The sequence below is a fragment of the Gopherus flavomarginatus genome, chromosome 1 (genome assembly GCF_025201925.1).
Source record: "Gopherus flavomarginatus isolate rGopFla2 chromosome 1, rGopFla2.mat.asm, whole genome shotgun sequence".
NCBI classification, from domain to species: Eukaryota; Metazoa; Chordata; order Testudines; family Testudinidae; genus Gopherus; species Gopherus flavomarginatus.
This window is the reverse complement of record NC_066617.1, coordinates 209,294,726-209,309,362: the sequence shown is the minus strand read 5'-3', so window position 1 is coordinate 209,309,362 and position 14,637 is coordinate 209,294,726. Positions and strand designations below refer to the sequence as shown.

General features: G+C 42.5%; 1 protein-coding gene across 1 annotated transcript in view; it reads left to right on the top strand.

The window, feature by feature from the left end:
• The window catches only part of LOC127043273 (trefoil factor 2-like), a 30,271-nt gene that overhangs the window by 13,884 nt on the left and 1,750 nt on the right, over nucleotides 1-14,637 (top strand). The gene's annotated exons all lie outside the window — the stretch shown is intronic.

Genomic DNA, 14,637 nt, shown 5'->3' with positions numbered 1-14,637 from the left:
GTTGTTGCTCCACACCAGCATATGGAGCAGGGCCAGTGCACTGGGTGGGGGATGTTCTTCTCCACCCTAATCTATGGAGCAGATTGCTCATTGCCTGTACACAAGGAACAGCCCTGGCAGAGACTGTGCTTTCCAAGATGCTATCTCTGGTGTGGCTCTGCCCCACCCTCTTTTCAGGATTGTGGCTGAACAGCTGCAATCTAGTCTGAAGTGTTATCTCAGAAATAAATACACAGCAGCACACATTTGTCCAAGATGGGGAAAAACACCCCCTCCCTGAATGTTTGCCTCTGCGCCATTTCAGCTGCACCTACACTGGGAATTGCAGGGACCACTCCCACCATTGGTCTCGCACTGGTGCAGTTCCAACAGTGCTAGCAATAGGAGGAGTTGCTTTGCCAAGTCCTTGAGGAATTTACTGTTTCTCTTACAGACCGAGCTCTCTGAGCTGAGACTCTCAACTTTCATTTTAAAAAAACAGCTTCTAGTCCTCATGGTTTCAGAGAAAATCCTGAAAACCTGATCCCAATGCACCCTAAAGACTCAGAAACCGAGTCATATAAAAAAGCCTCCAAAATATTTTTTAAAATCTCATGGTTTTTTAAGCCAATTGTGTGATTTTAGGGGGTTTACTTGTTATTTCTGAATGTTTGGGATTAGTAATATTGCTAGTGTGCACTGCCTGGCAAGCTGTCTAGATCGGCTCATCACCAGGAGTGCCAACCTCAGGGCAGACTGTGAAGAAGCAGGGCACAAACCCCAAACTGGTTGTGAGCTCTAAACTTAGATTTCACCAATCAAGTATCCAGTGTGAATTCCTCCAGCACTACAACAGCCTTAACATGGAATCACAGACAGTCCCCTTGGGCACTCCAGTCTATCCTGCCACCTAAGCAAGCTTGCCTTTGTGATGGATGATCCCTTACACCAAAAATCGCAACAATATTCAAGTTACTTCTAGTCCCAGAGGACCAGTCACTTACCCCAGATCAGGGATCAGCAACCTTTGCACACAGCCTGTTAGGGAAATCCGCTGGCAGGCCCAAACAGTTTGTTTACCTGCAGTGTCCACGGGTTCATCCGATTACAGTTCCCACTGGCCACGGTTCGCTGTTTCAGGCCAATGGGGGCTGCAGGAAGCGGCAGCCAGCACATCCTTTGGCCTGCGCCGCTTCCCGCAGCCCCCATTAGCCTGGAACTGCAAACTGTGGCCTGTGGGAGCAGTGATCAGCCAAACCTGCAGATGCTGCAGGTAAACAAACCGTCCCAGTCTGCCAGCAGATTTCCCTGATGGGCCATGAGCCAGAGGTTGCTGATCCCTGCCCCAGATCAATTGTACTTCAGATCTCAAACCAAAGACAATGCTTTTAGCCAATTCTATAGTACTAACTAAAGAAAAAGAAATGTGAGTTATTTACAAGGTTAAAGCAGGTAAATATGCACATGCAAATGAGCTGCCATCTTAGATTCCAAAGGTGATAGCAGCTGCTATATATGCAAGCGCTCTGTGTCTCTTTAGGGCTAACTCAAACTAAGGGCTTGTCTACTCTACACAGCTTTTAGCGACAAGGCTGTGTTGACATAGCCTTGTCACTAAAAGTCAGCATGCGTGAATGCTCTCTGTTGATATTTTGTCAGCACTTTTGCCAAAAAAATACTTCCAGCCCTGTGAGCAGCGTTAGGTTTGTCGGCAAGAGAGCACTCCCTCCGACAAAGCTGCATTCACACTTGCGTAGGCAAAATTTTTGTCTTTCACAGGGGGGGCTTTTTTAAATAGCTGTAAAAGACAAAAGTTTTGTCAACAACTTCTCAGTGTAGATAAGCCCCAGGCTGCTTGAGGATCCCTTGCTTATGCTTCAAAATATTGCCCTCTCCGAACTCCAAACAGCATAGTGATACAGATCCTCCTTGTCAGACATTTTTATTCCCTTCCCCCTAGAGTTCAAGCTAGTGGGGTGAGTTCATGCTCAGGTCTCTTCATGGGGGTGGAGGGGAGCAGTCAGCAAAGTCTTTGTCCTGTGATGTGTCACAATGGCTCCTTTGGTTTCAATGGGCTTTCTTGTGTACAGGACCAGAACTTTACACTAATGAATGCACCTTCCTGTTTGGTGAGTTGCACAATTACAGAGGTTTACAATGCAAACACTCAGCATAACTTATACCAGGGGCTACAGATGTTACAAGTGAATTCAATACATGCAGCATCCTACAAGCATTTCATCAAGTCTAAACACTAAATGCATTTGTATCAACTTAACATCTATTTTAACAATACTAACACACCAGTGAGACAGACTGGTTTCTAGCTATGTGTTCTGTCAGTGTCCAATGAGGCCTAGGGGTCTTGCCATGAGCTGGCACCTGATCTGCCAGCATCACAATGCTCACGGACAGTTCTCCCAAAGTAAAGAGTGCTTGTGGATGACCAATCCACATCAATGCCTGAACACTTTAGAGCCATCTTCTAGGCCCCTATCTGGTAAACATTTCCATATGGATGGACTGGTGCATTCATATGAAGTCCCACTGACTTCAATCAGACTCTGCATCTGTGTAAGGGTCCACCACAGAGATCCTGTTACAGGGTAGGGACCTTAGCACCTTTTCGTTGGAGACACATCAAGTACAAAGGTTTAAAAAGCCAGGGTGAAATCTTGTCCCCTTGAATTAAATGGGAGCATTGCCACTGACCTATTTGGGACCATGATTTCACCCAAGATCCTTTTCTTCAGCTGTTAGATCTACCAGCTTCTAATGCTATCCTAATTATTTTCTGTGTGACTATTGTATCTGGAATAAGAGGGCTTAAACAGGTAAACAAAAATATTACCCTACTACAACCATGGTCAGCAGGTAATTTCTTGTCAGACAGGTACTGGGGCTTAAAAAAGACTCTACTAACAGGGTATTTGCAACCACATAGTAAAGACAGTATTATAGACACTGTGTCTCATAGGAATCAAAATAACTATTACCTATTGGGTTTCTGATTATAATAATAATAGTAAAAATATACTGTGATGTACACGACGTCTAGACTACGATGTTTTTACCAGTAAACCCATAGATATGAGTATGCAGAAAACTGGCATTCTGAAACCTGCATTAGAATGAAAAATGTCAGTTATTAGCCTCTCCCATCTTTCTCTACTGTAGAATCAACAGTCTGTTTAAAACTAGTGCAAACCAGTGAGTGTATTTGTGGGCTGCAGAACTTCAGGTATGGGAATCTGGTAACACCCATCCTGCTCTTTTGTTTGCACAAGGCCTCCTGATATCTGAGCATCGGTAACCACAGAAAGAAGATACAGGCTGCAGCATGCAGCAATGGTCCATTTGCAGGAGATGTTTTGTCTGGTAGGCAGAAACAGCTGCTGCTGTTAGCATCTCTCTCAGAGGATCAGAGGTGCAAAGTAATATATTTGATGTGTTATTTTTCACGTTCCTTCCTGCTCCCGTTCATGCTCTTGCCTCTTGAATGCACGCTGTGTTCGTGGGGAAATTCCGGTGATCATATAGCTGAGCACCTCGCTGCAAAAGAGACGCATACAGAGAAAATACATTTCCGTGGAAAATCCTGAGCAAGTCACATTACACCAGCACACTGTTGAGACATAAGGCAAATCCTCAGTTGCCCTTAGTCCTTACCTAGGCAAAACTCATTCGACTTCAGTGGGAGTTTTACAGAGTAAACTGTGCACAGAGTTTAGCTATATTCGACATAAGTGGATTCACTGTAGTAATCAATAGAATAGCTTGCATTTATATCAGTCTACACTTTTCATCACTTGGCCCCCATCTCTGTAAATTATCACAATAACCTTCCACTCTTTAATGTATTTATCTTCACAACATTCCTAAGAGATAATGAAGTACTATTATCCCAATTTATCCAGGTTGGAAACTCAGGGCCTAACATTGCCCAAGATCACATATGGAGTTCATGGGAGAGCCAGGACGTGAATCTAGGTCTCAGAAGTCCCAGCTTAGTGACCTAACCACTGGACTGTCTTTTAGCTTCATCTAAACTACTTTCCATCCCACAATGCTTTAATAAACACTATACAGGACTTATTTTAGGCACCACCAAAATGCAGCTCTCTGGAGAGGAATATGGAAACTTTTTAAGGGAATGATCTTTGCATTGAAGTCAGTGTTAATTTTGCCACTGGCTTCAATGGGCCCAAGATCAGGCCCTAACAGTACATAGCAAAAAAGACACAATTAAAGACAGGACAAGAATAAAAAACCTGAATACAGTTCAAGTGCTGGGGGGATTTATATAAGCAAAAGGTAGTTATCTAAATTGAACAAGGACAACAGGGGCTGACACCCTCACTCTTCAAAAAAGCCATGCTCTAGGGTCTTCAGTGACGACAAGTCCCTTAATTTCCCCTCTAGAGTGCACTTTCTGCAGCACAGTTACTGCAAAGACCACATTGGGATATTGCTTCAGGGTTGATTCACAAAAGGGAGGCGTGCCTCTTAATACAGAATTGCTAATACAATTGTATGGAATGTACATGAATGAAATAACTAATGTTCCTAAGGAGTGCTTGTTATCTGAAGTGCTGGTTTTTCAAACCACTGATATTCTCAAGTGGCTGAGATTTTATAGGGCAATAGGACATTTTAAAAAGCCATGCTGTTCTAAGTTTAAACATTAATATGAACAAGTAGCTGGTATGAGAGTCATACTTCTACTACTCTCAATTACACAGCATTAGGAAATGCTACAAATTCTCTTGAATGTTCTTAATTTCTGAAACTTCAAGGACTGAATGAATCTAATTTTATTGCTATAAGAATAGCTGCTCCTGATGATCAATCTCCAATATTTAATCAGTGATATGCTAATGCTAATCACTGATCACCTTAATTATGTTGCTCATAAAATAATATTGGATTGCTGTGCTGCAGATCCCTATTTAAAGGCAAAAAGAAAGTGGTTCCATTTAATAAATACTTGAAAGATTAAGTAATACTCTTACTTAGACTTCACAGATTTCCATCTGTATGCAGAACTTGGGGAGAGAGAATTAAGTGTTAAAGCCTATCAATTCACTTGAGACTAGAGCTGGGTGACTGTTTTTTGACAGGTAGTTTACGTGCTGAAAAATGCAATGTTGGTCAACCTGGCACTATTTCTGAATTGGACCCTTTTGGTTTTGACAAGCTTCAGAACAAAAAAGTGTATATATGTTCATTCCCTGTGAGCCCAGTGGTTTGGACATCTGCCGGGTATAGCAGAGACCCAGCTTTGAAACCCTGCTCTGGAGCAAAGCCTCAGACTCTGATCTTCTCTCTGCCTGATGGAGAGAAGGGACTTGAATCCATGTCTGCTACCTCTCAGGCGAGCACCTTAATCACCAGGCCATTTAGTGGCTGCTTCTCTTTTTGGCCCAATGAATACTTATATAGTTATAGAAAGTGGAATAGCTTCAACAGGAGAGACTGAGGGCAGGTCTTCACTACCTGCTGATCTGGAGGGTAGTGATAGATCTATTGGGGTTGATTTATCATGTCTAGTTTAGACGCGATAAAATTGATCCCCGATCACGCTCCCCGTCGACACTAGAACGCCAGCTCACGAGAGGTGGAAGCGGAGTCGACAGGGGAACGTCAGCACTCGACTCGCTGCTGTCCTCATGGTCAGGTAAGTCAATCTGAGATACATGTACCCCCTCCCCCCGCTAGTGTAGACCTGGGCTCAGAGTAACCCCCCTACACCTTCCAAATAGCCATCAGTGTGGTAGTTTGGAGCCTCAGCTCAGAAGGGGTAGCTCTGAGTTCAAATCCTTGCTCTAGCATGGGCCTCCAAAGCTGGATCTAATAGATACCAGGCAAATGCCCTGATTGTGGAGCTAAATGTTATAAGGGTCACATACCCATGTTTTTGCTGAAAAGGACCTTTCTGATTTGCTGAGAAATTCCAAACATTTTCAGAACCAAACTGAATATTTTTTCGGTTTGCTCACTGAACCGAAAGATTGATTATTCACCCATCTCTACTTGTGGCCTTAATGAAAATGTTCTGGAAACTGTTGTGCTTATAACAGCTCCTCAGAATAAATTTATTTGTTTAGTTTGCAGTGTACCAATTCCTGAAGTCCACACTTAGACTAAATTCCCAACTGCTGTGAGAGTTTTGCTTGAAAGAGGAAAGAGTAACTACTTCAGGAATTTACTCTGTAATAGGTCCAGGGTGTCCTCACCATACAAGCCAGACTGAGAACCAGTTCTCCTCTCCCTTATACTGTGTGTAGTAACTGATACCTGTGCAAAATCAGTTTCCAGAAGATGTCAGATATAATCTAGTCAGAATAGATTGTGTTTTATGCCCAGTTTGCCCAGGTATAAATGACTACACAAGACACAAGTCTGGGCCCAATTGTTTTCTTATACCAGTTTTGCACGTTTCAACAGCGTTACCTTGATGTACACTAGAGTGAGATTGGTATCCAGGTCTCTGTTTGCTGCTACCTTTCCTGAGTCATATTTATGGAGATGTAACAAAAAAAAAGTCACAGAACACAACCTGGCTCTCTTTGTCTAGGCTCTTATTCCACACAAACTACAACAAGCAAAAGAAGGGGAATTCAGTCCAAAACATAGTAAAATTGCCCAGGCAGCTGCTTGGATGAATCCTTCCTGTAGGCTCCTTGACTCCTCTCTTTCAGGTCCCAGTTTCCTCTGAGGGAAAACTAAGGGTACGTCTACACTACGGGATTATTCCGATTTTACATAAACCGGTTTTATAAAACAGATTGTATAAAGTCAAGTGCACGCGGCCACACTAAGCACATTAATTCGGTGGTGTGTGTCCATGGTCCAAGGCTAGCGTCAATTTCCGGAGCGTTGCACTGTGGGTAGCTATTCCGTAGCTATCCCATAGTTCCCGCAGTCTCCCCCAACCCTTAGAATTCTGGGTTGAGAGCCCAGTGGCTGATGGGGCAAAAATCATTGTCGCGGGTGGTTCTGGGTAAATGTCATCAGTCATTCCTTCCTCCGGGAAAGCAACGGCAGACAATCATTTTGCGCCCTTTTTCCCTGGATTGCCCTGGCAGACGCCATAGCTCGGCAACCATGGAGCCCGTTCAGCTTTTTTTTTTTTACAGTCACCGTATGTGTACTGGATGCCGTGGACAGAGGAGATACTCCAGTGCTACACAGCAGCATTCATTTGCTTTTGCATGATAGCAGAAACAGTTACCAGTCATTCTGTATCATCTGCTGCCGGTGTAAATTGGCAATGAGATGACGGTTATCTGTCCTTCTGTAGTGTCTGCTGCTATCATGGGTGCCTGTGACGTTATTGATATAAAGTGGGACCATACAGAACATGGTTTGCAACCAAGGTCCTGTAGTGGCACCAAATCCTATGTGAAGGGGGCCATATAAGGTGTCTAAGACCAGGTTATGTGTTGCTGGTTATCATTAGGCTGTCTGTATGTCTGTATCATTATGTAGTTGAAGTTATAAGTATTGGCTTTGTACTGTCTGTATTTCAAATTGGTGCTGTAGTTCTGGGTGACACTCCAGACAAGTTGGTGTTAGCTCTGCTTAGTCTGCTTGATGGCCCATTAAGGACCATCAGCTACACAATTGACCCATTGAGAGGAGGCAGATACATCTTGTTACTCAGCAGGGTGTGCAGAGACTTGCTCATGTGACTCCAGACTCCATTTTGCTGTAATTTTCCACAGTAAGAACAAAGAGGTACTTACACCTGGAAAAGCCTATATAAGGCTGATGCCTCATCTCCATCTTGTCTTCAGTCCTGCTTCTTACCTCTGGAGGGACTTTGCTACAAGCTGAAGCTTTACACAAGGGATTGATGACCCATCTCAGCGGGGGATGTTCTCCAGAGACTTGATTTGAACCTGCAGTTTACTCTATCACTGCTACAAGCCTGAACTAAGAACTTTGCCATTACTGTATGTAATTGATTCCATTTAACCAATTCTAGCTCTCATTTCTACCTATTTCCCTTTACGAATAAACCTTTAGATTTTAGATTCTAAAGGATTGGCAACAGCGTGATTTGTGGGTAAGATCTGATGTGTATATTGACCTGGGTCTGGGGCTTGGTCCTTTGGGATCGAGAGAACCTTTTTCTTTTACTGGGGTGTTGGTTTTCATAACCATTCATCCCCAGGACGGGTGGCACTGGTGGTGATACTGGGAGACTGGAGTGTCTAAGGAAATTGCTTGTGTGACTTGTGGTTAGTCAGTGGGGTGAAACCGAAGTCCTTTTTGTCTGGCTGGTTTGGTTTGCCTTAGAGGTGAAAAAACCCCAGCCTTGGGCTGTGACTGCCCTGTTTGAGCAATTGGTCCTGAATTGGCACTCTCAGTTGGGTCCCGCCAGAACCGCATTATCACAGTGCCCCTGGCTGAGATCAGCCGGGGGCGAAAACCAAAACTGGGAATGATTCCCCTAGTCAATCCCTCCTTTATGGTTTCTATAAATAGAATATGCCTAGAATATGGGGCAAGTGTACTAGAGAACCAGTGTATAAGAGAGCACAGCTGCTCCGTGTCAGATCCCGCAGAAATGATGAGCTACATGCCATTCACGGGGGGTGCCCCTGCAACAACCCCACCCCTTGCTTCCCTCCTTCCCCAACCTTGCTGGGCTACTGTGGCAGTGTCCCCCCCATTTGTGTCATGAAGTTATAAAGAATGCAGGAATAAGAAACAGTGACTTGTTAGTGAGATAAAATGAGGGGGAGGCAGCATCCCGGGGCTATGACAGTCCAGGCAGGACATTAAGCGATGCGGAGGAGTGGAGCTCAGCATCCCGCTGCTATGATAGTCCAGGCAGTACAGAATCTTTTCTTTACACAGGAAAGGGAGGGGGCTGATGGAGCTCAGCCCCCAGTTGCTATGATGAGGACGGTTACCAGCCGTTCTGTCCCATCTACTGGGAATGACCAGGAATCATTCCTATTTTTACCCAGGCGCCCCCGGCCGACCTCACTTGAGGCAAGCCAGGAGCACTCATGGGCTGATGGTGACGACGGATATCAGTCATATTGTACCGTCTGCCACCGGAGAGGGGAGGGGAGTGAATACTGCTCTTCACTGCTGCAGCATCGCGTCTACCACCAGCATTCAGTAGACATAGGGTGACATTGAAAGAAGTCAAGAAACAATTTTTTTCCCTTTTCTTTCATGTTGGGGGGGCGGGAGTAAATTGACGAGCTATTCCCTGAACCATGCCAGACAATGTGTTTGAACCTACAGGCATTGGAAGCTCAGCCAAGAATGCAAATACTTTTCGGAGACTGCTGGGAACTGTGGGATTGCTGGAGTCCTCAGTACCCCCTCCCTCCCTCCATGAGCGTCCATTTGAGTCTCTGGCTTCCCGTTACACTTGTCATGCAGCACTGTGTAGCCTGGAGATTTTTTTTTCAAAACGCTTTGGCATTTCGTCTTCTGTAACGGAACTGTGATAGAACAGATTTGTTTCCCCATACAGCGATCAGATCCAGTATCTCCCGTATGGTCCATGCTGGAGCTCTTTTTGGATTTGGGACTGCATCGCCACCCGTGCTGATCAGAGCTCCACACTGGGCAAACAGGAAATGAAAATTTCTTGGGGCTTTTCCTGTTTACCTGGCCATTGCATCCAAGTTGAGATTGCTGTCCAGAGCGGTCACAGTGGTGCACTTTGGGATACCGCCCGGAGGCCAATACCGTCGCTTTGCGGCCACACTAACCCTAATGCGATATGGTAATACCGATTTTAGCGCTACTCCTCTCGTCCAGGAGGAGTACAGAAACTGATTTAAAGAACCCTTTATATTTATATAAAGGGCCTCGTAGTGTGGATGAGTACAGCTTTAAATCATTTTAACGCTGCTAAAATCGGTTTAAACACATAGTGTAGACCAAGCCTTAGTGAGTTATGTAAACTCCTGGTGGTTAATTGACAGGGAAACAAGAGCCATTTGGCAAGAAAACCCAACCTCTTAACCCCTGATAGGCTTGGATACATCCCTTTTTGTGCTCACAGGGTTCTTTGTATATATGATCCACTTGCCAGGGTCTTTGATCATCCTCACTTTCCAGCCACAGGGCAGGACTGGGTCTTGGTGCCTCATCATCCTGTTATCTACAATGGTTCATTCAGATTGTTAATGTCACTCAAACTCCCTTCAAAATAATTTTCTCTATTATTTTGCTTATCGACATGAATCATTTGTCAACATGGATCATATCTCCCCCGAGGGGAGATAATTATCTTGAAAGAGAAAAAGACAGAGATAAAAGATAACTAGGAAAGTAAGAGACCTGCTGTTGTAAATAGTACTTTACAGTTCTACAAGGGAGGTAAGCACCATATGCCAGTTTTAGAGATGAGGTAAGAGAAGCACAGAGAGATTGCAGGATTGCCCATCATCTCCTGAATCCCTAGCTGTATACGAAGTCCATTAGAGCACAGCTACCCCCACTGGGGGAGAAGTGTCGTTCTGCTCATGCCAATCTACCTACCTCTGCCCTCCAGCACAACCCCAGAGACTTATGAGATAATATTCTGAAGAGAAGAAGCAAGTTGGAACAATCATACATGACAAGAGTCTCTTGATCCCTATGCATTGAGGTACTGTTGGAAATATAGCATTTATCAAACATCTGTGGCTTGATGTCACAGCCCTGATCCAGAAGAGTCTGAGAAGAGTACAGGCACTACCTCTGAGTATACTTTTGGGGTGCAGGTTCTCTTTCTAGCACCCCCTTCTGAGAACTGAGACCCCATAGTCTGAATGCCTGGTCTCTGTGGCCTCCGCTACATAAGCATGTCTTTCCCCAGAGCTCCAACCTTGAGGATTCTCTAGTTTACAGTTTAGCTCTTTTGGGACACTAACTAGTTTAACCTTTCTAGCACAATTAGTCTTTACTTTAGATAACACAAGAGAGAAAGAGATCTAGGAAAAAACAATTAAAAAAGAAAACCTGTATGCCGTTTGCTGCCTCACTTCCTGCAGCATTCTTTGGGATTTGGGCCAGTGTCCTTTCCAATCATTCAGGATCCCCCTCCCGCAGCTCCTGGCTTCCTTTCTGGACCATGGAGAGAGACAGACCATCTTTCCATTGTCTCTCAAATGGCCAGTGAGAGACTCTTCCTTTTATAACTTCCAGACCCCTTTGTCAGGTGACCCTCCCTGATCAGCCTCATCAGGAGATCCAAGTCCTAGTTAGCAGTTCACTTGGCAGAATCAATTTTCTTGGCATACCCATTGTATTGCCCAAGTAGACCTACTCAAATGACAATGAGTCTTGATAGTCCACTCACCCAGCCCAGACACACTACTGCACTGATCACCTGTTACTCCCAGCCAGTGTCTCTGGAAAGAAGACAACCCCCTGAGGTCAGGTAACAGGCAGCACAAGATTAAACAGGTAAACCGAGTCACACATAATATTTCATAAACACACTGCAGAAATTTCCCGCATTCTCCACACCTGGCAATAATAAATCACTTATATCACATTTTCATTCTGTTAGATTGATACTGTGATTGACAGAGAAGGTAAACTGATAGACTATTGACTAATTCAAGGGTAGACATGAGTGACTCATGAGAAAAAATGTGCGGCCTACCTTTGCCACATAATCCTCCCATTAAGATTAATATCCAAATCATCATTCCTATTTCTTGATAATGTATCTGGACTGAACATGTGTTACCCCAAAATAAATACACAGGTGGAGTTTGGATACAAAATAACCCTCCCAAGATAAACATTATCTGAAGTGACTGAACAAACATATGGGTATAAAATTAGCTTTTCTACAGATTTTCACTCTATACTAATTGTTCTAATCAACCTGAAGGTTCAGGACTGAAGACTGCAAACAACAATGGAACACAAGGGGTGCTGGTTACTGGCAATTGTCCTTATTTTAGGGCTCAGCAGCCTGGCTAATGGATACATACAGCTATGTAAGTGCATTTGCTTCATTTTTCATGTGTTCATAACAAGCAAAGTCTTGTGTTGATTATTTGGTTAATCAAACCAAATAATACATTCAAGGAAAGTCGGGTAGAAATCTTAATTTTATCTAAAGAGTTCTATTAAACCACAAGGTTCTTTCTTGATGATTGCATCCTTTTACTATTATCATCAGTAATAATTATTATTTCTTGAGCACCATTTGGCCCAAAAGTTTACAATCAATTTAGCTTCAATTTTTTGGGGGTGATACTGCAAAATCTGTCCTCTATTACCAAGTACTGTACATAATACCACAATGAGTTAAATGAAATCAGAATTAGGATTCTTTTAGTATTTGTAATATTACCATTTTATATAAAGTCTGTTTTATTGCAGTAGTGGAGTTATCACAGAATGTGATCTTAATGCTTCTAAGAGCCCTTGCAATGAAATACAAAATTTCTTATTACAAATTCAGCTTATTAGTAATAATCAAATGTTAGAACCACAAATGATGAAGACATTCTTCTTATTAATTTTCACATATAGAACAGCTGACTAAAACATTTGAAAACAATTCCCCTATATGTCAATTAGCTCATGTGTTTTTCCTTTTCCGCATTTGTAGCCATATCACAGTCTTAAACTATAAAGATTATCGCAGCCCTTGTCCCATAATCACTTGCCCACATGAGTGACTTTATAGCGCAGTATGGTCCCATTAATTATTCATGTATGCATGTGTTTTCAGGATTGAGGCTAGAGTTTTTTGTTTTGTTTTTTTAACTCTATGCAGGTTTTAAATAACTTTAAAAAAAAAAATCTGTGCAGATCCCATTGGGCTTGAGACTGAGCTCACTTCCACACATCATTTAACATTGTATAAATGATTGAAGTTCTTAATGTTTTTCAGGGGGGAAAGAAGTGTCAATTACATAAATTGTATCAGTCAGACAAGCCAATGCCTTGACAGCAAGTAATTCTCTACTCTAAAAAGAGCAAGACTTTGTGGTGATGAAGCCATTATGTAGACAGCAATTGGTGTTTAAAATCACAACTGGCCATTAGCTCTAAATTGACCTTCTACAATTATGACGTCGTTCTGTAACAAAGCCTTCACTTACTACTATAACTGAATACACAATGCTTGGTATTACAAATTGGTCCTCATCACTCAAGACAACTTTACAGTAGCTTTAAAACAAATCTGACTAAGGAAAAGCTGTCAACGGATCATGGAATTCTGAAGCAATGGGAGAAAATTGTTTGTGGCTGAGATGCAGAAACAACAAAAGTGCAGTGGGTGGTACATTGTTAGCATGAATGGAAAGGAAAGTTGTAAAACCCTAAATCATTTGAAAAGGAGAAGTAATTCAAAGTTCTGTGAAAAACTGATGTTTTAATGTACTCGCAATGTATCACGTAGGTAAAAGCTTTGCAATTAAAGGCTCTAGAAAATCTCAAGTCAATGGCAGTAGTTGAATTAGTAAGGCCTGCTTGCATGAGTGAGATGTTTCTGTATCCGACAACTGCAATTCATCTCATCGAACAAAGCACGTGCTTACCTTTGAGGACACCATCCCCTTGATTTCAGTGGGCCCACACATGAGCTTAAAGGTAAACATGTGCATAAGTGCTTTGATGAATCTGGGCCTCAAGAAGCTAAAAGCAGCTCAAGGAGATTTTTGTCAAACGAAGGAGACCAAGAAAAAACCCTTTAAATGTGATGTTTGCAAAGGACACAAACAATGCAGGGACTGATACTGCAGACATTACTCAATCAAAACTCCCATCAAAATGTGGCCTGCAGAGAAGTTTATCATCTAGAAGTTAATAAGGCAGAACAAGAGGGAATACAAAGACTGAACTGTTTCTTTTGTTCGGATTGCAGCATTTGCAATTCTCGTAGTTTAATAAGTGTTGGTGCTATTTGGTGCTTTTCTTCAAGCCCCTCTTCCGGATTCATGAAAGTTAGAAGAGAATCTCAGCTTTCATTTGAAAAATAAGTCAGTTTCTAACCCTCCTAGTTGCAGAGAAAAGCTTGAAAATGTGGCCCAAATGTAACAGAAAGGCTCAGAAGCCAGAAAACAAATAAAAAGAACTCAAATTATATATTTGCTGGTTTAAGATTTTTAAAAATATCATGGTTTTTAAACCAATTTAATGAGTTTTGGGGGCCTAACTCACCATTTTTGAACACTTGAGGCTGGCAATACTGGGACTGTGAGTCATCTTCTCCAAAGAGCTTTCTCACAGGAGGAATAAGAGCTGCAACAGGAAACAATAACTAAGTTTACAGTGAATTAAAAGTTTTAAATAGGACTCATTTTCTTACTTACAACTGACATCACCATTGTTATTGAATGGATGGGAGATTGTAGCCAAGGTATTTTTTGTTTCAGCAGTTTAGTTATAATGAAAGTATTATATTTATGGAGGCATTTGATGTCAGTGTCTGATCTATTACCATTACAATATAAATGTGAGGCATATCGATACGAAAAGAATATATTTTGCCCTTGGATGCATGTTGGCTGAAATTAACGTGAGCTTCAGGGGGTGATGTTTATATCGATAACAAACCATTCTGTGTTATGTTAGGCTGGTTAAGGGATCTAAGAACTATAAACCCTCATGCTTCATATTTCATGAACCAATATCTAACAAAGGGGTTTAGAAAGGAACTTTCTCTAT